The sequence below is a fragment of the Chiloscyllium plagiosum genome, chromosome 25 (genome assembly GCF_004010195.1).
Source record: "Chiloscyllium plagiosum isolate BGI_BamShark_2017 chromosome 25, ASM401019v2, whole genome shotgun sequence".
Taxonomy (NCBI): Eukaryota; Metazoa; Chordata; class Chondrichthyes; order Orectolobiformes; family Hemiscylliidae; genus Chiloscyllium; species Chiloscyllium plagiosum.
In genome coordinates, this window is record NC_057734.1 from 44,702,468 (window position 1) to 44,718,695 (window position 16,228).

General features: G+C 40.4%; 1 protein-coding gene and 1 long non-coding RNA gene across 3 annotated transcripts in view; one reads left to right on the top strand and one right to left on the bottom strand.

Annotated features, from left to right (window-relative positions):
• zgc:63587 (uncharacterized protein LOC393431 homolog) overlaps window positions 1–1,986 on the bottom strand; it is a 139,062-nt gene extending 137,076 nt beyond the window's left edge. The window contains exon 1 of the mRNA XM_043716054.1: window positions 1,858–1,986. The gene's annotated coding sequence lies outside the window, so the exon portion shown is untranslated. The remainder of the gene's footprint in view (window positions 1–1,857) is intronic.
• Window positions 1,978–7,140, top strand: LOC122562811. 2 transcript variants are annotated; one of them, XR_006315422.1, is made up of 3 exons: window positions 1,978–2,054; window positions 5,635–5,803; window positions 6,243–7,140. It is a non-coding gene; the product is annotated as an uncharacterized LOC122562811 (long non-coding RNA). The 2 variants fall into 2 exon arrangements; XR_006315421.1 differs by lacking the exon at window positions 1,978–2,054 and adding an exon at window positions 2,111–2,489.
• Window positions 7,141–16,228: the final 9,088 nt, after the last annotated feature.

Genomic DNA, 16,228 nt, shown 5'->3' on the forward strand with positions numbered 1-16,228 from the left:
TCATCCACCTATCACTATCTGAGCTACCTTCCCCTATACCCACCCCCTCCCGTTTATCTCTCAACCCCGATCCACAAGCCTCATTCCTGATAAAGAGCTTATGCCCGAAACATTGATTCTCCTGCTCTTTGGATGCTGCCTGACCTGCTGTGCTTTTCCAGCACCACACTCTCAACTCTGATCTCCAGTCCTTATTTTCTCCTGGTTAATTTCCACATTATATCTAATGCATTCACTGCAGAAAGACCGAACCAAACTTATAGCCTACAACCAGCCTAGCACAATATGGTCCATCAACTAAATTGTGTACAGCTTCTTCTTGAGATTTTCTGATTATGCTTTTGAAGTTTATTCAAAGTTCACTTTACAGCAAGAAGAAAACAAAAGTAGTAAGTCAAAATCAAAGCCAAATGTTCAACTCATTTTGATCTTAACATTCCTTGTCCTGCAACAAAGGTGCAAATTATTGATGAAACATTTTGATCGTTACCTAAAATGAGGGTTGTCGAAAATATGGTTCCAGATTAAAATTTGACTGCTTCCTCACAGCTTTGCTGCATTACATCTGCTACTGAAAAGCCAGATTTTCTCAACAGTTTGTGATACCTGCACATACTAACAAGTCGCATTTATACACTACCCTTCACTTCATGTCCAAAGGTTCATTACAGGAAAAAGTTGAACATCAGAACTTAGGAAATGGATAATAACATATTCAGAATTTGAGTTTTCTGAAGATTTTCAAAAAATAAGAGTCACAACAAAGAGAAATCAACATTAATAAGAGGAAGATCTGCACCCTGGATGGGTCAGTTAAAACCTCTACCATTGCTCAAAGTGGAGGAATGCACAATGGATTAGAGTAAATAAGGGGAGAAACAGGGAGAGAAAATCTCCATAGATATTTAAAAAACAAGTGTGAAAATTTTGAAATCAAATGCTGTAGTCTGGAAACCAGAGGTATACACACAGGAATGTGTATGCAGATCAGGGTGCAAACAGCAGAATTCCAAATGGGTTCAAGTTCATGTAGGGTGGAGCTCAGAAAACAACAATGGATGGCTGTCAATGGAGAAACTGTTCCTTTATGTGACAAAGGACCGGTCTTGACTGAGGTAGGGAGAATAGACTGCTCATCATCTGGAAATGGAAGTCAGCAATCTATCTCAAGTACCTGCACTGTTAAGACATGCATGAGACATCTACAATATATAAACAATGCCCTATAAATGGAGTTCTTTCTTTCAAATGGATGAGAGTTGGCAGTCTGAGCAAACAGGATAGGACACCATTAAAATTAGCACCAAAGGTGCACATTGAAGGGAAGAGGTTTAGTTCGGCCTTGCTGCAGTTGAGTTCCAGAATTTGATGTCGAACTAGCAGTCGGGAACAGTGACAGTTGAGCTAAATCGGATTTATCATTAGCCTCGCGTAATGCAAACACCAACACAAAGGGGTACAGAGATGATTACAATGTCGTTCAAGCTGATAGAAGGGGTAATGTTGATTGTTTGGGATAGACAGGAGTGGAATGAGGCAAGAGTGGTGATATAGAGGGAACCCATAAGAGAGAGGCGTTGGAAGGATGAAGTTATTAGAAACTTCTTTGTCTCACGCTAATCTATAGTTTCTCTTTTCCATTCCTCACCTTAAGCCTTTCTTTCTTACGTTAGGTATTTCCTCCCTCACTTCCTCTACTTCCCCACCCATCCCTCGGTATTCCAAGCCCTCCCACATTCCTCTCTCAGGCGGGTAGATTCTTTATCCCGGACCTCCCAATGTAGCCTTCGGCCGTCCCTGTCACGGCCTCAGGGTAACTCCGCTCCCTCGCAACCGACGACGCTACAAGGTACATACCCAACAGGTAAGCCAGTGCCCCCGGCTTTATATAACTCGTTTCCCTGAGGCCGCACAATAACCTCACTCGGAATAAGGAGCCAGATTCTGGGACACACAGCTGATATCCCGTCAGGCACTGCGCAGACTCTCCTCCAGGATCCCGGTACGCTCCGCGCCACCATTCATCCAGTATCCCGGCAGCCTTCGCGGCGGAGGTATTGTGTTGATTATAAGAATAAATGTTATAGGTTGGATTGCTTATCCTTTTAGATCTGTTTTCTTAAGTAATAAATCATTTCCAATTACAGGAGAGAGGCCTGTCATACTGGAAAGACATTGTCCATTACTCTGGAATCACCAGGATACTACCTCAAATTGAAATTCATAGTGTCATTCACAGTTGCATGTATATTTATGTACTCTTGTGGTTGTGGTATACAAAAAAAAGGTGTTTAACGTGTTGAGTATATGAGAGGCAGGTGGTAAAATATTGAAATCTCTTGGACTATATCCAAATACATTGCTGGACAACTGGCCTAGCCGTTCACCACCATACCAGTCGAGAACATTCAAAACACTAAACTACTTTCTCCCACCTGCACTTGTTTGCCAAAGAAGCTCACTTTTCCAGGATTATCTTAATTGCAAAGGTAATCCTGTCTAATTTTCTCTATAGGGAACTAAACTCCAAACATTCCATGTCCTTGAACCTTGTCTCCACCTCTAAGTGAGCTGAGCTCATGAGTATTTTTGTCTTTATGTTTGGAACTGCCAACTGTTGCTAGCAGTGTCCTCCCTTTCCCCAGCTCACCAGGTCAAGCTTCCCCAAAAATCTTTCTTTATCCTGGTCCTTAAATGCATCTTTCTTGAGTTTCTCTCCTGTCTCCCACAATGCTTTCTCCAAACTCACCTTATCTGTGGAACCCCAGTCCTACAACTTGTACTTATACATTTAAATTGCTGACTACTGAACTCCATTTCCTGACTCCTGTGCTGGCAGATATTGTTAATGATTAATTGACCCTCCTCAGGTACTTTACTGTTCTTTCAAATTCACTGCTATCCTTAACAAAATATTTGTGTAATACAGCACCATCTTCAAGTTTCCCCTCCACTCCAAAGCTTTTGAATGTTTTATCACCTCCCATTTCCCATTCAATTCCCATTTTACCCAGAATTCTACCTCTGAATTCATCCAATCAGGTTACTGTCCTATCACTGTAGTGAAATAACTCCTTAAAGTCACAAATAATATCCTAAATGATGACAAAAGCAAACTTTCCATTCTTGATCTGCCTGCAGTCTTTGACCATGGTCACTACAATATCTTCCCCAAACACCTCTACACACCATTATCTAGCTTCATGGAACTGTGCCAGCTCATTCCATTCTTATCTAATCATAGAGATTCACCAAGATGGCTTTTTTGCTTCTCTTGCACTGTTACTTTTTGGTGTCCTCTGAGGATTCATGCTTGGTTCCCTCCTATTTCTTGTCTTAGAATAACAGCATCTCCCAGCTCAGTGAGCAAACTTACGACCTGAACCACAACCTGAGCTACAAATATTCATAAATATCACAACATCATGATCAATTTCCATATAGGCACTGGACAGCAACTCTATCCTGTCATCTCTTCTCTGGACTTTTCCATGCTCTCTAAGTTGTCAGCCTTCCCCTGTACAGGATGAACAGAACTTTTCTCCCAACTAAATATTGGGAAGACTTCAGTTCTTGCCGCAAACTCTGTTCTGTAGTCACTTGAATCAACCTCTCTTTCTGGCAACTGTTTGAAGCTGAATCAGACTGCTTGCAACCTAGGTGTCATTTTTAACCTCAAAGTTAGCTTCTGGCCTCATGCATGTCATTTTTTGTTCATCTTAATAATATTGTCCTGTTTGTTATTGAAACCATCTTCCATGCTTTTGTTGCATCTGGACTTGACAATTCCAAATGGTGGCCAGCCACTTGTATTCTAATTTCTATAAGCTTGTGGTCAATCATGTTTTATGGAAAGGGAGAAGGTGATAATTTGAATGATTTCATTTTTCTTCTGATATGACTGTAAGTTGAGTTTTTTTTAATATCATTCAGTTCCCTTTGAAATAGGGTGCTCTTGGTTTCTCCCAAACCTTCTGATTGTGAAAGTTTTTAAATGACGTCCAACAAACTCTTACCAAGATTTACAACAGAAGTATCATTTAAACATGCATTCAAAATTGGGGGATGATTGTCACAACATTTAATAAAAGCATATAAGGAAAAAAGAAAAGGGAAAGGAAAAGGTTACAATTAAGAATAACATAAATCAGATATTAATTCATTGACTTTTTATGAGTTGAGAAAGTGATTGCCCCGGTCAAGATTCTTTTCTGTAGGAGTTTTCATGTCAGTTCAGTTGGCTGAAGTTTCAAAATTCCTTTGAATTTGACAAAGGAACAGCAAGATTATGGTTTATAGACTTAATCCACTGTTCCTGCAATTATTGGAATCTTCCAGAGAACTAGGTTTGAGCAGGTATTGAACTTGGGGCAAATGTGGCTCATCTTAGAGTCTGGCGTTCAATGTAAGGCTTTGCAAGTAGACTCAATGTGAGCAGTAAACTCGAAACTATTCTATTGCTTTGGTCGTGTCCAGTATTCACCTTAAGAGATAAATGCAATCATTAGTACCTTCACAAATATAATGAAGTAAAGCTTCTATTTCTCCAGTCGAAACCCGCTATTTATTGCATGAAATAAATGGTGAGCTGTTAGTGCTTCTTCAGGCATGATGAGTTTTAAAAGTTTTCATTTATTCTCAGTCTCTGCTGGGAAGATACCGTGTCCATTGCTGTTTGGTATTTGTTTGACTGCAATGTCCACTCATTAGAAGGTCTGTAAGATTCCAGGAGGATCGTTAGCTTTTTCGTGGTAATGCTGATTGGAACTTCCTGAAATTATAGTAAATTTGCACTGTGATTGACAGTGGTCATGTTCTAGTTCAGTAAAGTCCATTTTAAAACTTAAACAAGAAAGTATCGTTGATAAAATAATTCATTATCATTTCTCATGACTTATTGAGATGGCACAAGATTTTGCTGTGTGTGTCTTAATACACATTAAGAGCTGTTGATCAGCCATCTGAGCTCTCTTTTTTTTTCCCCTGTTTATATTTTTTTATTTTATTAAACAAATCACAAAACAGTTGAGCTCTTTCTTAAATTGGCAATTCCTTGCTTTTAAAACTCTCATTCTGGTTTTCAAGTCCTTACTCATCCCAATCATTATAATTGCTACAGCCCAATAGCTTTCCAAAGTATTTGCATTTATCAGTCCACCATCAGTAGCTGTGCTTCAGCTGCCAAGGCCTTAAACTGTAGGATTTCCTCCCTAAATCTCTTGATCTATCTACCTGTCTTCCAATATGCATGATGCTCCTTAATATCTACCTCTTTGACCAAGCTTTTGTCATCTAACTTAATTTCTCATAATGTGGCTCAGTAACAAAGTTTGAATTGTAATTTCCCTGTAAAGTATCTTGTGATGTTTTATATTATAAATACTATATAAATAGGATTCTCAAATGTTTTCATCCATGCATCACTTTAGCAGAACAATGGGTGCAAGAAAATAATTACTGGTATACTACCCCATGCACTTTGGTGTTTGCTTCCACAAAGTGTTCATCGGAATGCATGGGAAAAGTCACACTACTTTAATCAGACCCTGTTGAGCTGATACCTAGTTCTGAGCTGGAAAGCTTCAGTGTTATGTTGTTTGCCACGTTCACCTGGTTCCTCTTCTTTGTTTCCAGACAATTCAGCCCATCGAGTCTGTGCCAGACAAAAACAAACATCTATTGGCCTATTATTCTTAACCTATTTGCCTTGGTATCATAAGTGAGCATCAAAATGCTTCTTAAATGTTGAGAGTTTCTACCTCTTCCACTGTTACAGCAGTGAGTTCCAGATTCTCATCATCCTGTGAGTACAATTTAATTTCCTCACAAGCGGTGAAAATCTAATTTTGCAGTTGCATGTTGTAAAGTAACCTATATCATACATGTAAAACTATGTTGTTGCTTGCACTTATGACAACTTATGCTGCCACATAGGAACCAGTCTTGTATGACATCCATGATGAGGGTTGTGGGAGAAAGATTTCCTACCCTGCCCACTCACAGCATGACCACACAAAAAACACAGAAGATGGTCTGCGAAATACAGAGATCAAGCCTGCCAACACACACAGAACACACCCACAATGCCCCTGTCTTGGCCAAATAGGATAACATAGAAACCAGACATGGCCAAGCTACTCCCATACCATACACTTCCCAAACAACCTTCACAGTAAGCTCCCAGCACGATTGGCACTGTGGTCCCAATACCCTAAGGACAGGCTCATTTCCGATTGAAATAGGTACCGCATAAAGAGGCAGACCGAGAGCCCCCGGAAGACTTCGCTCGGAGGAGGAACACAATGGACACTCCTAAATGCCAGGAGAAGGGACATTTACACATAGTCACGTGGACGAGAAATGAAATGAAGAATCCTTTAGAAGACATTCTCACCTACTTTAAGAGATGGCTGGAATTTCCTGTGTCAATTACAAGTGAATTGCTGCTGCCAGACGCTTGATTAATTTCCATTCGATTTATCCTTGTTTTAATCGCTTTACAATTTTCACTATTGTACTGTAACTGCTTTACAATTATCACCTTTGTGTTGTACCCCTATAAAGCCTGCCTGCACCTTCCGATTGGTGAAGAGCATTCTGGCCATCTGTGCAAAGAATCAGTTCTGTGTCAGCCTGGTCAATTTCTCTTCCGCGATACCACTTTGTTTAATAATCCGCTTGTCAATTTCACTGCGATCCTCATTTCTGGCCTCTGATTCATTGGGCTGAATTTCTCCGACAGGGTTCTAGCTGTTCTCTTCTATAGTTGTACATCAGTTCCTTGCATTTTGGTCCAACTTATTGATCACTTGCGATCTTTGAGAAGATTTGTAGCTCAGGTTGAGGTTCAGGTTGTAAGTTTGCTTGCTGAGCTGAAAGGTTGGTTTTCATGAAAGCCAACGTTCCAGCACAGCAAGCAAACTTAAAATCTGGTGAACTACTTCTTAAGTATAACTGCCACCCATCACATACTGTTGCTGTTGCAAATTCCTCATCGCTTCTATTTGTCTCTCCAACCGAGCCACTCGATCTGATAAGATTCGCATCCAACATCATTAATGGCAGATATAGTCCGCAGTAACCCTTAAACTCTCTTTAAACTCCCACATCTTACAAGAAGTACATATCCTGTCCCTCAGGATTCCCTCCAACAACTTGCCCACCACTGAGGTCAGGCTCACCGGTCTATGGTTCCCTGGCTTGTCTTTACCGCCCTTCTTAAACGGTGGCACCACATTTGCCAACCTCCAGACTTCCAGCACCTCACCTGTGACTATTGATGATACAAATATCTCAGCAAGAGGCCCAGTAATCACTTCTCTAGCTTCCCACAGAGTTCTCGGGTACACCTGATCAGGTCCTGGGGACTTATCCACCTTTAACCATTTCAAGACATCCATCACTTCCTCCGCTGTAATCTGAACATTTTGCAAGATGTCACCATCTATTTCCCTACAGTCAATATCTTCCATATCCTTTTCCACAGTAAATACTGATGCAAAATATGCTAAGGTCCTAGGGAGTGTTGCTGAACAAAGAGACCTTGGAGTGCAGGTTCATAGCTCCTTGAAAGTGGAGTCACAGGTAGATAGAATAGTGAGGAAGGTGTTTGGTATGCTTTCCTTTATTGGTCAGAGTATTGAGTACAGGAGTTGGGAGGTCATGTTGCGGCTGTACAGGACATTGGTTAGGCCACTGTTGGAATATTGCGTGCAATTCTGGTCTCCTTTCTATCAGAAAGATGTTGTGAAACTTGTAAGGGTTCAGAAAAGATTTACAAGGATGTTACAAGGATGTTGCCAGGGTTGGAGGATTTGAGCTACAGGGAGAGGCTGTACAGGCTGGGGCTGTTTTTACTGGAGCATCGGAGGCTGAGGGGTGACCTTATAGAGGTTTACAAAATTATGAGGGGCATGGATAGGGTAAATAGACAAAGTCTTTTCCCTGGGATCGGGGAGTCCAGAACGAAATGGCATAGGTTTAGGGTGAGAGGGGAAAGATATAAAAGAGACCTAAGGGGCAACTTTTTCACACAGAGGGTGGTACGTGTATGGAATGAGCTGTCAGAGGAAGTGGTGGAGGCTGGCACAATTAAAACATTTAAGAGGCATTTGGATGGGTATATGAATAGGAAGGGTTTGGAGGGATATGGGCCGGGTGCTGGCAGGTGGGACTAGATTGGGTTGGGATATCTAGTCAGCGTGGACAGGTTGGACCGAAGGGTCTGTTTCCGTGCTGTACATCTCTATGACCCTATTAAGTACAATTGTGCTAAAGACATCTCGATCACAATGCTATTTGAGCTGCATTATTCAGTTTTGACCATATGTTTTGCATATGGTAGCAGACTTCATATGATGTGATGTATGGAGAGTCGAGACAAGTGAAGCAAGGCCAGTTGATCAGGGAGCAACTCTGTAACAATTTTAAAGTTATACATCTGTCTTTTTTTATCTGTTACTTCAATTTCTTTTAACCTTCTTAATTAAAAAAACACATAGCTGAACAGCTCTGTCAGGCATTTGTGAAGCATGTGGATGAATCATTGAAGTATCACTATGAAGGAAGCAAAGGATCTGTGGGATTCCATACTGAATATCACTGCAGCACCACTCGTGGGAGATTACAGTGTGACTGATTTGCACCAGAAACTTGATTATTAATGTAGCACAAAAAAAATCAAAAATATAACTACAGCAACTGTGTACATCTCAATCCTTTCATATCAATAAAGAAGAACAGTCTGAGGACTAATAGAATAGAGGCTAGGGATTTGTAAAATTACAAAGGTAACATTAAAAAAATGGTGCTTTTATTATTTAGCAGATAACAATAAACATGTGACATTGACCTCATTTTGAAAATATCGCTGTCAACTATTGGATTTTCCAGTGCTTTCTGGTTTTTGATGAGAAACCAACTCGTCGTTTTCCCAGCAATTCTTGAAACTCATATCCTTCTTACACTTTGCCATTTTAAATATGCACTAGTACAAGAAAAGTACAAGAGACACTGCCAGAGGTCCAATTATTACATTGGGTCAGGCAAGTTAGACACTGGAACCTAAGCACATGCAACAAGTGTGGTGCAACAAGATTTACTGGGAGGTACCAGGATCAATCCTCGAGTTTTCTATTGATTTCAGATGAGCAGGCAGTTAGGGCCATTTTTAACTGATGACCTGGAGGTGCATTGGGCACTGACAACCAAACTTTAAGTGTAAAATAAAAAATTAGCCTATGTTTCCCTTGATCAGCAAACGGTGTCCATTGCTCCCTGCAGGAAATAATCAGACAATTGTTGAAAAGGAAAGGATAATTCTTAGCCGTTACATCCTCTCCCTCCCATTTGCTTCCCTCTAATCCTCCATATCACCAAGGCAAAGAGCTTAATGACATTTGCTCCTTGGTCTTGTGCTTGAAGGTTAGTATTTTGACAAGATCTGGCAGATATCCAGCAACTCTCAAACTGCATGCCAGCACAATTCAATGCTTGCAAGTGTGAATGGTGGGGAGGGAAGTAGTCATCACTTTACGTAAATGTCATCTCTGGTTTGTGACAACAAGTGCAGAACCCTGGGATCCTGAGAGCGGAGAAAAAGATGAAATAGGGAAAATATGAAGAGCAGATAATTTCCAAAAAGCTGTTTGAGCAGAAGCAAAAGAACAATCGACAGAAAAAAAAGCGGAATGAAAATAACTGTGTTTTAGTCAGGAAGCAAAATAGTGATAAGAGTCACCAGAAAAATAACAAACCGAGAAAGAGATTAGAAAAAGAAACACTGTCACAAGCATTTTGTTTTCCAATTTCATAGTGATGTGCATTTTCTTCACAGATTCCACATCTTATTGTTACTATTTCAAGTAGCATTGTTTCTCGGGGGATCCATCCAACAATCCATCTGTTGCCATCATCCATTCACCCTTTTCATTCAGTTACAAAGCTACTGTTGCCTCTTACCACAAGTGCCACAATATTTGGTTCAATATCTGAGGCTTATAATGAGAACTCTTTGAATGGACCATGTGGTTTCAAAGGAAAACTTGAGGAAAAATAACAGAATTTCACCATTGCTGGGATGCACGAAGAACAATTTTTTTCAACAATGAAAGTAGAATAATCCACAGAATCTATGAGAGTTGTATTGAAATGAAGAAACATCACATCATCAACTTAACCCATTCTTTCCAAGTGAAATTGTTTAAAACTTCAATTTTCATTTTCCCCTAGTCTACTGTACTGTATGTAAAACTCCAACCTGACTTCATCCAGTGACTGGTTTATGATAATTACAATTTCCATTTGTCTTGTGTGTTTAACACGGCAGAAATTCAAAAGTGTGTCACATGAGAAAAAAGAAAGTGAGCCTAACATTGACATATTAGGAAAGGTAACAAACAGTTTATTCAACGAAGTAGTTCCTAAACAGCATTTTAAATGAAGGGAGAGCGAGACAGAGTTTAGGACAAAATTCAAGTGCTTAGGGTTTACCTGATAATGAATTGACCACTTTGGGATAAAAGAAATGAATGATACATAAGAGCCTACATTCATATTTAGAATAATTCTTGAGTTTTCCGAGAGCAGTGCAGGAAGAGGTGCAGATGTGGGAAGGGGTGAGACTGAGAAACGAGAATTATGTAATTTAGATGCCAATGTACAATGGAAGCCATTGTAACATAGAAAATAGGAGCAATAAGTGATTTCATTGAATCTTACAATATTCTTAAAAGACTACATGGGGGGGGACAGACAAAGATGTTTTTTTCCCTGCCCTTTGGCAGGGGATCTAAAACTGGGGGTACAATCTTAGAACAAGGGGCAAACCATTTAGGATTGAGATGAGGAAGAATTCTCTACCTGCAAGATTATGGAAGCTCAGTCATTGAATAGTTCAAGGCAGAGATGGATAGATTTCTAGTTGCTAATAAAAAGGAACATGGAGATAGCAAGATGGAAGTAGATGATAAGCCAAAATTTCAAATGGCAGAGCAGATTAGATTAGATTCCCTACAGTGTGGAAACAGGCCCTTTGGCCCAACAAGTCCACACCAACCCTCCAAAGAACAACCCACCCAGACCCATTCCCCTACATTCACCCCTGACTTCACCTACACCTAACACTATGGGCAATTTAGCAAGGCCAATTTACCTAACCTGCACATCTTTGGATTGTGGGAGGAAACTGGAGCACCCACGCAGACACGGGGAGAATGTGCAAATTCCACACAGGCAGTTGCCCAAGGGAGGGAATTGAACCCGGGTCTCTGGCGCTGTGAGGCAGCAGTGCTAACCACGAGCCACTGTGCAGCCCCATTAAGATGTGAGGGCTTTTTTTTGCCTTATATATTTTCTATATTCACATGTTTCCCTTTGCTACCAGAATTAATATTATTAATTTATTTCAACTGGACCATTGCAACTAAGTTCAAACCTGTCCTCACCAGCTCAACAGGAATAGTAGTATAAAAGTTGCATCCAGCGGCCTTGAACCTCTGCAGGGCTTCTCCAATCTGCTGCAGTTGTGATTACAGTTCATTAGCAATTCCCAAGAAACGGCATTACAGCCATTTTTGGCCAAAGTTGTGGCAGAAAATCTGGAAATCCGTTTCAGAAAATTGAGTCCTTTAACAAAGTCTGACTTATCATAATAGCCCCATGGGTGTTGTGGTAAATTCTACTGTCTCCCCACCAATTTTGCTGAGGTCAGTTAACTCAGCACAAACAGGGAACTAAAGAAGGGACCACCCTAGAGTATGTGCTCAACCACAAATGCAGAAATTTGCTGAACTAACGGGAAACCTCCCTTTTTGCACTGACCTTCACTCTTCACCCGCACTTCTTGGGGGAAAAAAAATAGTACGAAAATATAATGTTTATATAAGTTTTGTCGGTGATTAATGATTCAGAGATATAATTCAAATAATGCAGTTCTTAACCACACCCTAATATCACTCCATTGCCAGAATTAACTGTTGCCTTCTACCACATCTTCAAACGTCTTTGTTCAAAAGTTAATTTGAATCACTGTTTATCTTTGAAAAGTGTACGTTGAATAAAACAGGACATCCTCAATGACTTAACCAGTAAACCAATGCAAAAACACAGAACAGGAAGAATCTTGACTTAATATTGGTTAAGTAAGTTTCAGTTGTAATGATTGTGCTACTGCATGAGTAATTCAAAGATCTAAATTAAAAGTCCACATGACATGAATTGAAATCTCACCGTAATAGTTTAGGGATTTGAATTCTGTTGGAAAAACTATCTGGGCTAAGTGAAACTATTGGATTGTCCAAAAAAAATCCAACATCTCCATAATATCCTTTTAGGGAAGGAAACCTGCTGTGCTTTGTGTTGTTGCACTCCACCTCTTATCTGCCCTCCTGAAATGGTCTAACACACACAGTTGTATCAAACTGCGCCTATAGCAGGTGATCATGGCAGCCCACTATCACCTTACTTTACATTTTTCACTGTGATACAAATTTATCACTGATAAAAGTATAATTAATTGTAATTTTAGAATAGGAATTAAGCTTTAAAATTACAGAAAATAATAAATACTCCACAACTCTGCTAGAACAAAACAATATTCATAATTCATGATTTTGTTTTTGTTTTCTTAATATTTCAAAATCTGCCAATCTGAACAAATCTCACATCCCTCTTGTACCAAACAAACTTCCCTACAATAAACTCATTACTAGCTGCAACATGTTAACTACACAGGAACATGATTTCAATGACTGATGCAGATTTTCAATCCCTTTTGTATTCATTGAATTAATTCAGTACCAAGCCAGGTAATGGATTAAAATACTTTATAAAATGCTGCAAGTATAAAAGATTATAGTACATTCCAGAGATGTGTTAATGGAACACCAAGCCAGAAAAGTGGAAATTAGGACGGTGATCTATTATTTTATCAGTGATGTGTTTTGGGAAGGAATTCCAGGGAGTAGAGCTTCAATATCTGAAAGTTCTACTGCCAATGGTGGGAATGCCATGATTCAGGCATGATTTAAAGATGAGGATTTTGTTTTGAATGATAAGAAACTAATACTAGAGGCTAGCAAGAATGGAGGTGATGAATAAACAGTAAGTACTGATGTAGAGATGTGCAGCAGATTTTGGAGAAATTGGAGTTCATGGAGGGTGGTAAAGGTGGCCTGCAAGAACTGCATTGGGGGCCACAGGGCCTGGAAGTGTAGAAAAGTGGAGAGATTAGGATTCAGCAGGAGATGTAAAGGCAGAGTTGGGAATTATTGTGAGGTGACTGTAAATGGTCAAGCTGGGGAGGTGGTACTGGAAATTTGCTGATCAGAATTGAAAAAAATAGAACCTGCAAATTGGTTCAAGCTGAGATTGATTAGGGAGAAGACCTTGGGCCAGAAATGATACATGCAGCCTTCCCAATGTTTAACTCAAAGAGAGACTCTTCCAAAGCTGAGCATTGGACATCCAGTCAGCACAAGCCAGTTCCAAAGCAATAGGAAATGTGTACCTGTTTTTAATAAGATGGTTTGAGGCCATGTGCTGGAGGTAGACCCACAATGCCCTTAGGGAGAGAATTGCAGGATTTTGAGCCAGCAGGTCTCATTCACTTGTATTTATTCTGATCACCGGATGTTGTCTATGCGCCACAATTATGTACGGATTATCGGAACAGAATATTTTTTGGCGGAGCACTTAGGAGTGCCACGGTGGCTCAGTGGCTAGCACTGTTGCCTCACAGTACCAGGGATGTGGGTTCAATTCCATCCTCAAGTGACTGTCTGTGTGGAGTTTGCACATTCTCCCCATATCTGCATAGGTTTCCTCCCACAGTCCAAAGATGGGCATAGAGTCATAGAGATGTACAGCACGGAAACAGATGCGTCAGCTGAACTCATCCATGCCGACTAGATATCCTAACCTAATCTGGTCCCACCTGGTCCATATCCCTCCAAACCCTTCCTATTCATATGCCTTTTTAAATGTTGCAATTGTACTAGCCTCCACTACTTCCTCTGGCAGCTCATTCCATACACGTACCACCCTCTGCATAAACAGTTGCCCCTTAGATCTCTTTTATATCTTTCCCCTCTCACCCTAAACCTATGCCATTTCGTTCTGGACTCCCCCACCCCAGGGAAGTGATTTTGTCTATTTATCCTGTCCATGCCCCTCATGATTTTATAAACCTCTATTAAGTCATCCCTTAGCCTCTGACCCTCCAAGGAAAACAGCCCCAGCCTATTAAACCTCTCCCCATAGCTCAAATCCTCCAACCCTGGCAACATCCTTGTAAATCTTTTCTGAACCCTTTCAAGTTTCACAACATCTTTCCAATAGGAAGGGGACCAGTATTGCATGCAATATTCCAAAAGTGGCCTAACCAATGTCCTGTACAGCCACAATATGACCTCCCAACTCCTGTACTCAATACACTGACCAATAAAGGAAAGCATACCAAGCATCTTCTTCACTATCCTACCTACCTACAACTCTACTTTCAAATAGCTATGAACCTGCACTCCAAGGTCTCTTTGCTCAGCAACACTCCCCAGGACCATACTACTAAGTATATAAGACCTGCTAAGATCTGCTTTTCCAAAAAGCAGCACCTCACATTTCTCTAAATTAAACTCCACCTGCCACTTCTCAGCAGATTGGCCCATCTGAGAAAATCTTCTTCACTGTCCACTACACCTCCAATTTTGGTATCGTTTACAGACTTACTAACTATATCTCCTATGTTCACATCCAAATCATCTTTATAAATGATGAAAAGTAGTGGACCCAGCACTGATCATTGTGGCACTCCACTGGTCACAGGCCTCCAATCTGAAAAACAACCCTCCACCACTACCCTCTGTCTTCTAAGTTCAATCCAGTTTTGTATCCAAATGCCTAGTCCTCCCTGTTTACCACAAGATCTAACCTTGCTAACCAGTCTCCCATGGGGAACCTTGTCGAAAGCCTTACTGAAATCCATATAAGTCACGTCTACTGCTCTACCTTTAGCAATCCTCTTTGTTACTTCTTGAAAAAAACTCCATCAAGTTTGTGAGATATGATTTCCCGTGCACAAAGCCATGTTGACTATCCCCAATCAGTCCTTGCCTTTCCAAATACACATACACCCTGTCCCTCAGGATTCCATCCAACAACTTGCCCACCACTGATGTCAGGCTTACTGATCTATAGTTTCCTGGCTTGACCTTACCACCTTTCTTAAACAGTGGCATCGTGTTAGCCAGCCTCCAGTCTTCTGGCAGCTCACCTGTGACTATTGATGATATAAATATCTCAGCAAGGGTCCCAGAAATCATTTCCCTAGCTTCCCACTGAGTTCTCGGGTACACCTGATCAGGTCCTGGGGATTTACCCACTTTTATGTATTTCAAGACATCCAGCACTTCCTCCTCTGTAATATGGGCATTTTTCAAGATATCACCGTCTATCTCCCCACATTGTATATCTTCCATGTCCTTTTCCACAGTAAACACTAATGCAACATACTCGTTTAGTATCTCCCCCATCTCCTGTGGCTCCACACAAAGGTCACCTTGCTGATCTTTGAGGGGCCCTTTTGTCCTTAATGTATTTGTAATAACCCTTTGGATTCTCCTTAACTCTATTCGCCAAAGTTATCTCATGTCCCCTTTTTGCTCTCCTGATTTCTCTCTTAAGTATACTCCTACTGCTTTTATACTCATCTCAGGATTAATTCGATCTATCCAGTCTATAATTGACATATGCTTCCTTCTTTTTCTTAACCAAACCCTCAATTTCTTTAGTCGCCTGGCATTCCCTACACCTACCAGTCTATCCTTTCACCTTAACAAGAATATACTGTCTTGCATTTAATGGAAGTGAATTTTCAGATAATTTCAATTTCAGCACTGTATATAATTCAGCATAGTCAGAATTTAATGCAACATTTTTTTTTTAAATGGAACAACTTCCAGTTAAGCAAAGTGGTGATCTCCTTTGGATTAGGAATTAAAATCAATTTCCTTCTCGGTACTGAAGATGCGATGGAAGGAATTTTTTGGTATTTCAGTCAAAAATACTCCAACCATTGTCATAAAAAAGGAAGCGAAATGCACTCTCAGCATGCCAACTGCGGTGCATAAAATGACTGCAGTATTTGTTTCATTGATTATCTCTAATACAAATTGCCCTGGCAACTAAGCTCCTTTTATGTTTCTTGGGAGTTTGAAGATTGGGAGGCCACAGC